Raw genomic sequence first — 9,313 nt, 5'->3', positions numbered from 1 at the left:
TTGTATATATTTTTCTAAACTTAAATATATTATTCTAAATTGAAATTTTAAAACATGTTAAAAAATTAAAAACAATATTTAATATTACATATAATATATGTAATATATGTAGGTATAAATGAAGAAAAAAAACTCTTAATCGTTTTATTCAGATTATATTGGGCGGGTTGGTATAATTTTCAAAACACCCAATATAATAATTGGGCGGTTTGAACTTTTGTCGAGCTGCATTTTTTGTCTGTTTTTTCGGTTTGGTTTGGACAGTTTATTCGGGTTTGGTGGTTTGTTTACGTCCAAAAGCAGTCGTTCCACATACAAGTAACAAGTGTTAGATTGGCTTATACAAGATCTTTATTTATTTTCATGGATATCTAATATTAAACAAATTAATACGAGATAGCCTAAAACATGTTTTCTAAAATTGAATTCAAAGAAAAACAAAGAATAGAATACTTATAGTATACACAGCGGAATTAATGAGTCATTCCTTCAGTTTCTCTAACTCTTGTATCTTCTCTGTCGCAGATTATTATCAAGAAACTGAACCAATCTTCTATTTTCTTCACAATCTTCTAATGTATCCTTAGAACCACCTAGACTAGTGTGGGCAATTCTCAACACATGAGATAGATTTAGAGAGAAGAAGTGAAAATAACAAAGAGGCTTAAAAAATGACTTGTGTTTAGAGAGAATCTAAAACTATCAGAAAATCTGACTTGTGACTTATGTTTTGACTTCTCTCTAAGCACTTCTTTTATATACTCAATTAGGTCATTTAATTTAATTAAAAAATCAATAAAATAATAGTCATTTTGAAGCCGTAGGTCAAAATTATCATGGGCTATAGGCCCGTGAAATTTCCTATTTGATTATAAGTCCATTGGACTTAAAATCAAGGCATGTATTATTTTTTTATTGATTTAATTAATTAAATAATTATTTAAATTTTTTATCAAATTAATTATTTATAATTTGAACATTTATTTAAACTTATTTATTAATTTAGATACCAATTTATCTTAATTAATAAATCTACCATAATTTCTCTTTTCTTCTCAAAATTACACAACTCTGTGAAACTATTCAAAATTGACCTGGTCAACTTTGATAAGTCTAATTGATGATTAAATCAATTAATTGAGACTATATAGATGATTTTATCCAAGGTACAATGGAGACCATAGGCCTATGAAATCAAGCTCCAATAAGTTATCATAAATCTAACAAATAAATTTACTAACTTATTAATTCATCGTGACTCCACTATAGACACGGAATTGCACTCTTGAATTCATAGAACGCTCTATAACAAATATAGATACGCTATTAATTATCCATTGTTACAACTATAATTGTCACTCAATCCTCTATAGACGGTCTATAATGAGATAGGACTAAAATACAGTTTTACCCCTCATTGTATTTTATCCTTAAAACACTTAGTTCCTTGTAAATGATATTTCAGTAAACTAATTTAATTATTGAAATGAGATCTCTATCATTTAACACCTTGAACCAAACTAAAAGGAAATCATCGTTTCACTTCTTCATCAGAAGCTATAGATGTTCATATCTATAATTAACATTCCCACTCAATTATATTACTGTAACGCCCCAACTCCAGGGACCGCTACAGTGCACATTGCAAACAGTGCTAAAGTCGCTAATCGAGTCATTTGGCCATAGACGTGTAACTAAGTATGATTAGCGGTTTAGGGGTTAAAAACTTTGGTTAGGATATAACGTTTCACTAGAACGTTTAACATATACATTGGGATCCCAAAAATATAATTTCAGAGTCTATTACAAAAGAATATTTACAACAGGCCGTTCTAAGCGGCAAAACAGGGTTCAGCCCTAGTTCCACTTTCAAACCTCGCCCAAGTATTGGTCGAGCAGCTGCATATGTACACGTCATCACCTAAGCTCTCCAACTCAAGGATGGTCCAGCTTCCTTTTGCCTTTACCTGCACCACAAAGCACCCGTGAGCCGAAGCCCAGCAAGAAAATTCATATGCTCATGAACAGTCGTATCATGATATCAAATCATATCTGGCATGCCTAGCAAACATAACTTTATTCAAGCATGCAAATGACCTCAAACAATGTTGGGGTATCCAGGATAGGAAATCCTGGCCTTCTGAATTGGAGGACTATCAAGTCAATCCTAATCAGATGAGTGTCGCAACACTTGAGGTTCTAATAAACCATGCTGAGTGACCGACAAGCGAGTCACTAACTCAAGTGGAAGGCTGGTTGTTGGGTAAGCTTTTAACCTTCAACAGGTTCTGGTAAACCATGCTGAGTGACGGACAAGCAAGTCACTAATTCAAATGGAAGGCTGGTTGTTGGGTAAGCCTCTAGCCTTCAATAGGTTCTGGTAAACCATACTGAGTGACCAACAAGCAAGTCACTAGGGGCCTCAGTGCCCAAGTCATGCATATGATGATCAAAATGATCATACAAAGCTCATAGCTCTAATCAGATGAGTGAATATCACTTTGAGGTCCTCGTAAACCATACTGAGTGACTGACAACCAAGTCACTAGGGCCCAGTGCCCATAGCCGTGTAACAACACCGTTACCTAGGCTTTCCTGCTGTAATGCCCCGGATTCCCTAATGTGGTTTAACGGCTGGATTTGTAGGCCGGGAGGGCCATAATTGTTTAATTTTGCCATTTAACGTGTTTATGCATGTTTATGAGAATTATGTTATAATATAATGTTAATTGTATGCATGTCGATGATATATGTGAGACCACATTATGATGTGGGTTTGTTCGAGCTGTTCGACATGAGACGATCGTAGTTATTGATTAGCGGTTTAGTCACAACAGGTTTAAGTGTCGGGACTTGGTTTGAGTCTCGGGGTGACTTTGATGGTTAGAGCGTTACCAGGAGATAAAGGGGTAACGGGATGTGAATTATTGGTGTTTGAGATTATTGAGAATAACGGGAATTGGAGAGCGTTAATTATGATTAACGAGTTAGGAGGAAAGTACCAAAAATGCCCTTGGGAGTCTTTAGAAACCATTAATTGACCTAGGGGTAAAATGGTCATTTCACCCCTAGGATAGATATAACCTTATTTAGCTGAGAAAGGTGATGGAAAAACAGAGTATCTTTGAGAGTTCTCCCGTACCTTCTTTTTCTCTCTGTTCTTTGTGGTTTTTGAGCCAACTTTGAGGATTCTAGCTTGGGAAGCAAGCCTTGGGAGTTTGGGAGTGTGTTCCATTATTGAAGAGCTTCGTAAGCCAAGCTTTGGGTAAGTTTCTAACCATATTTTCTCTGGTTTGCTCTGTTTTAGTTTTGTTTTGCAGCTGAAATGTTTAGGGCGAATTCATGGGTTTTGTTGGGAGTTTTGGCTAGGGTTCCCATGCTTGTGATGTTTGGGATGGTTTTTGGGTTCATTTGGCATCAAGAATAGGCTTTGGAAGCTTGGGAATCGAGTTAGAATCGAAGGAGATGAAGAAGGTCAGTTCAGGGAAGTTTTGGGCTGGAGGTAGCGCTACAGCGCCCACCCTAGGGCGCTATAGCGCTCCTCAGGAGGGTTTCTGGCACTTGGGCGGTTCTGTGTTTAGCGCTGTAGCGCTAGGGGTATAGCGCTGTAGCGCTACCCTGTTCCTTCCAAACCCCGTTTTGAGTGTTTTTAAGGGTTTTTGACTTGGGGTTTCAATCCTTAAGGCCCGGGATCGATTCTACTCACCGTGTGGGCATGTTTCGAGGTCCCGAGGATGGTGCTTAGGTTAAGACCCTATTATTGTGGATTCTCATTAATGGAGGTTATAATTGGTTGTGATTAGGTAACCGCTAAGGAACTAAAAGACCGATCGTTCTCAGGGGTCGTCTTTATCATACTTCTCGCTCGAACTTGAGGTAAGAAAACAGTGTATGGACACAGTTGCACCCTGTACAGGTATATGGCATGCATGGTTTGATATTGAGGCATGTTGTTTGTTATATGTGAACGTGGATTGCATATCAAATGCTAATGATTGCTAATCACCTGTTTAAGACACTGACTAGTCAGGGACCGACTCTAAAGTCGATGATCACGCATTGAGTGGCTCTATGGCATTAATGCGAGACCGACCTAAGGTCGAAGAAACTTACAAGCGCTTGCCTGGTCTACGACCAGATGACTATAGCCAAGGTATATGACCCCGGTGACCGTTTGTCACGTGGCTAAGGGACGTTGTCCATAGTTTCGGCTCTAGAGTCGTGAGGAAGGTTATGTTGGTGACCAATCACCATGCACCTGTTCTGAACAAACTTATGAATGAAACACTTATCGATTAAGCCCTGGTGACCCTATCGTCACATGGCTAGAGGGAGCGATGCTCATTACTGTGACTTTTGGCTAATGTCACCTAATAGTCGGACTGATAATCCTGGATGATTATTATGATCGTTGTTGATATTATACCGTATCTTATTGTGTTTTCTTGCTGGGCCTTGGCTCATGGGTGCTACGTGGTGCAGGTAAAGGAAAGGAAAAGCTTGGCTAGCCTTGAGTGGAGAGCTTGGGCGATGTGATGTACATACAGGGCCGCTTAACCGCCACGGTCGAGGAGTTCTCAGAGGGACTAGGGGTTTACCCTATTTTTGCCGCTTAGGCCGGCGGAGTTTGTAAATCTGAAACTGTAGCGACTCTTTTGTAATACGAACTACTTGTAAACATTTTAAAAGGCTCATGAGCAGTTTATTTACTTAATGAAAAGTACCCTTTCCTTTTACTGGTTTTCCACCTTAACCTGATAATAACACTTAGATCACGTTTTTAGCCAAAGGACTCGGGTAGCGAGTCAAATTTCCGGTTCACCGTTCTCCGTAACTGTTCTGGGGTAGCCAGGGCGTTACACCTGCAATGGCTCTAAATGACTAGCCTTTGGCTAGATAAATGCTTGTTTATATTCATCGAACTTGAGGTCGGTCCTGCACTAACGCTCTTTGAGTCATTCAATGCAGAGGGTCGATTAGGTCCAATCGACATAGCTTGCACTAAACACACTAGGGTTGTCATGACTAGTGAGTTAGCACGATGTGACCAGTGCCCAGTACCACTGCCGAACCTGACTAGTGAGTCACGGCTTCACAGTTGATACTATCACCTTTGCCAATTCTGACTAATGAGCCAGCCCTGTGTGACCAGTGCCCAGTACCACTGCCGAACCTGACTAATGAGTCACAACTTCACAGTTGATACTAGCACCTTTGCCAAATCTGACTAAGTAGTCAGTACCATGCACAAGTAAGCAATGCTATCAATGTGTATCATATGCCAATTATCCAAGAATAAGGCATTCAACATGCTTACTAAACAGTTGCTAGCATAATTATGATCATGCACAAACTCAGAGACTCAAGCTCTGGCCAATCTCATATTCATCATTCATGGCATGCCCTAATCACATGTTTCTCATGCATCACATGCATCACATTTAACCAACCAGCATGCCTCAATAATAATCATATGCAAATGGGCAAGATTTCCAAGCATTCATTATGCTATCAATGTTTACATTTAAACATCCAATATGCATCAAACATAACCATGCATGTCACATATGGGGTACAGTTTTCTTACCTTTGGTCCAAGCACAGGTTACCAACAAATGAGCCACAAGCACGATCCCGATTCCAAGTCTCTAGTGTTAACCTAGTCACAACCACAAATGGTGATCCAATGAGTTCAAGTTCTAAAATCAACCCTTGAACTAAAACTTAGCCTTCAAGACATCAATCCTCACTAATCCGGATAGTAGGAATGATCCCAAGGCCAAAAACCATGTTCCCAGGGTCAAAACACGCAAACGGGCTCGAAAGTTTGCCTGAGCCGCGGCCCTGGAACCTTGAGCCGCAGCCCCCAGCCCACTCTGAAGCAAGGGCCGCGGCACCCAATGCATAGGGCCGCGGCGCCCAGCAGGAACAAACCCTGCCACCAGCTTCATCGAACCAGGGCCGCGGCCCAACTTCGGGGCAGCCATTTTTCTTCGTTTCTAACCTTTTAAAACCTCCCAAAAACATGTATAAACATTCCCAAATCATTAAATTAAAGTTCCCAAACTCCCCAATGGTCCAAAACCACCAAAACCCAAGGTTCAAACAACCTAAAAACTCAACGATTCACAAAGTCCAATTCAAGCTTAAAAACTTTTAAAAACTTAAAACTTAAACTTGAATTACCTCCGATTGAGTTGTTTCCAACTAAATCCTCTGGCTAATAAGCTTCTAATTCTCCTTAGGATTGCTATGCCTTGATCCTCGCTTGATTCCGAGTCCTAGAACTCAAGTTATCTTCAAAAATGCAATCGGGAACGAAAAGGGAACTTTAGGGAGAGAGAATGTACGGAACGTTCTTTTTATTTTCTTAAAAGGTTACTTCAAGCTTAAGTAGCTTCCAATAGAACATAATGCTCGGGGTCCCGAAAACACCCCCGGAGACATTATAGTCAAAACTTCCAGAATTTCCCCCTGATCGTACTAACTCCCAATTTATCACCAAATATTAATTCTCATTACCCAATAACCCAGTAATGCTCTAAATACCCCTTGACTTACTCCAAGTCAAGCTTAAATCCCGTTGTGACTGTAACGCCCCAACTCCTGGGACCGTTACGGTGTGCCTTGTAAACAGTGCAAAACTCACTAACCGAGTCATTTGGCCAAAATCGTGAACTAAGCATGATTAGCGGTTTAGGGATTAAAACTTTGGTTAGGATGTAACGTTTCACTAGAACGTTTAGCATATACATTGGGATCCCGAAAATATAATTTCAGAGTTTATTACAGAAAATATTTACAACAGGCCGTACTAAGTGGCAAAACAGGGTTCAACCCTAGTTCCACTTTAAACCTCGGCCGTGGCGGACGAGCAGCTGCATATGTACACGTCATCACCTAAGCTCTCCAACTCAAGGATGGTCCAGCTTCCTCTTGCCTTTACCTGCACCACGTAGCACCCGTGAGCCGAAGCCCAGCAAGAAAACACAATATAACATGATATGATATCAACTATAACCATGGTAACCATTTGGAACCAACGGTCCATCCAGATAGGTGACAATAGCCAAAAGTCACAATAATGAGCATCGCTCCTTCTAGCCATGTGACGATAGGGTCACCAGGGCTTAACCGACAAGTGATCCTTTCATAAGTTTGATTAGGACAGGTGCATGGTGAATGGTCACCAACATAACCTTCCTCCCGACCCTAGAGTCGTGCAATGGACAGCGTCCCTTGGCCATGTGACAACAGTCACCGGGGTCATATACCTTGGCCATAAACATCTGGTCGTAGACCAGGCAAGCGCTTATAGTTCTCATTGACCTTCCGGTCGGTCCAGCATTAATACCCCATATGAGTCATTCAATGCCAACCTCGATTAGATCTAATTTTTATTTGGCCCGGCGTTCACAACGCACTGCCACCTCTGACCCTTGGGTCAGTAAAGCACGACCAGTGCCCAGCCCGTGGTGAACTTAACTAATAAGTCACAGCTTCACAGACGGATCTGACACTATTGTCGATTCTGACTAATAAGCCAGCGCCATACACAAGTAAGCCATGCCACCAAACACATATCACATGTCCAATATCCATAAACAAGGTATTTAGCATGCTTACTAACAGATGCCAGTACAAATAGGACCATGCGCAACCACAGAGGCTCAAGCTCTGAACAATATCATACCCAGTATATAAAGCATGTCCTAATCACATGTTTCTTATGCATCATGTGCAACATATTCAACAATCCAACATGCACCAACAACGGCCATGCATGTCACGTTTAATAGCCAACCAACATGCATCAAGAATAGCCATGCATGTCATACATAATAATCAACCGTCATGCATCTATAATAACCACGCATGTCATGCCCAGTAGACAATCAACATGCATCATAATAGCCATGCATGTCACATATACACAGGGTGCAGTTTTCTTACCTCAAAGTCGAGCTAGAACTATTAAAAGAACGACCCTTGAGAACGATCAACCTTTAGTCCTTTAGCGGTCACCTAGTCATAACCAAATATAATGTTTCATCAATAAAAATGATCAACATAAGTTCCCAAATCAATATCTAGCCTCCGGGACATCAACCCCTACTTAACCGAGTACTAGGATCAACCCCGAGGCCTATGGCTTGAATCCCCAAGCTAAAAACCCCATTTTTAGCAAAATTGACCTTAAGGGCCGCGACCCTCCCTGCTTTTGCGCCGCGGCGCGTCTCCAGACAGAGAGGCTCCCTGCCTGCCAAATGCCAAGGGCCGCGGCGCTCCCCTGCTGCGCCGCGGCGCCCAGCCCAGAATGGCTAAGTCAGCCACACGAACCAGTTTTCTCCCTGTGCTATTTCCTCTCAAACCAGTCATTATAATCATCATAAAACCTCTTCCTAACATATAATTAAACCCCCAAACCTTACCTATAACACCTCCTCACCAAAACCCAACCATCTAACACCAAAAACTCCCTTTAATCCTCACTCCCCAAATCAAAATCCATGAGTTAAAAACCAAAACGAAAAACAGAGCATGTCTTAAGTTTAATGACCAAAACTTACCTCAAAACCTGTTTTGAACTCCCACACAAGCAGAACCAAGCCTACTAACTCAACCATGAGGTTCCTTAGCTTGATATCCCACCTTGAACACAAAACACCAAGGAAAGCTATGGAGAAAGTGGTGTACGGGAAGAGAAAGAAGGCAAACCCCTGTTTTTTTTTCTCTGTTTTTCCTCCAGCTTCAACCACTTAAGTCATATATATCCACCCCTAAAAAGACCAAAATGCCCCTCATGTCATCTTAAGTCTCCAAAGCCACCCCAAGGGCAAAATTGGTACATTCCGCTAAACCCGTTAATTATAATTAACGCTTCCCAATTCCCGCTAATCTCAATATCCTCAAACTCCAATATTTCATATCCCGTTACCCTAAAATCCCCGGTAACGCCATAACCATAAATATCACCCCGAGACTCACCCCGAGCCCCGAGCTTAAACCCGTTATGACTAGACCGAACACTTACATCTCATGATCGTCTCATGTCGAAAAGCTCGAACCAATCCACCTTATAATGTGGCTATATTAATTAATCACAATCGTGCACCCAAAATATACAATTACGCCCACAGTGGCCAAATTACCAAAATACCCTCACAATAATAAATTCTCCCATATGCATGCATTCACCATCATATAATAATATAATTCACGTAAATATGCATATAATCATTAAATATTATAATAAATCAATTATGGCCCTCCCGGCCTCCTAATCAAGGTCCTAAACCTTATTAGGAAATTT

The sequence above is a fragment of the Humulus lupulus genome, chromosome 1 (assembly GCF_963169125.1).
Source record: "Humulus lupulus chromosome 1, drHumLupu1.1, whole genome shotgun sequence".
NCBI classification, from domain to species: Eukaryota; Viridiplantae; Streptophyta; class Magnoliopsida; order Rosales; family Cannabaceae; genus Humulus; species Humulus lupulus.
This window is presented reverse-complemented; position numbering follows the sequence as displayed.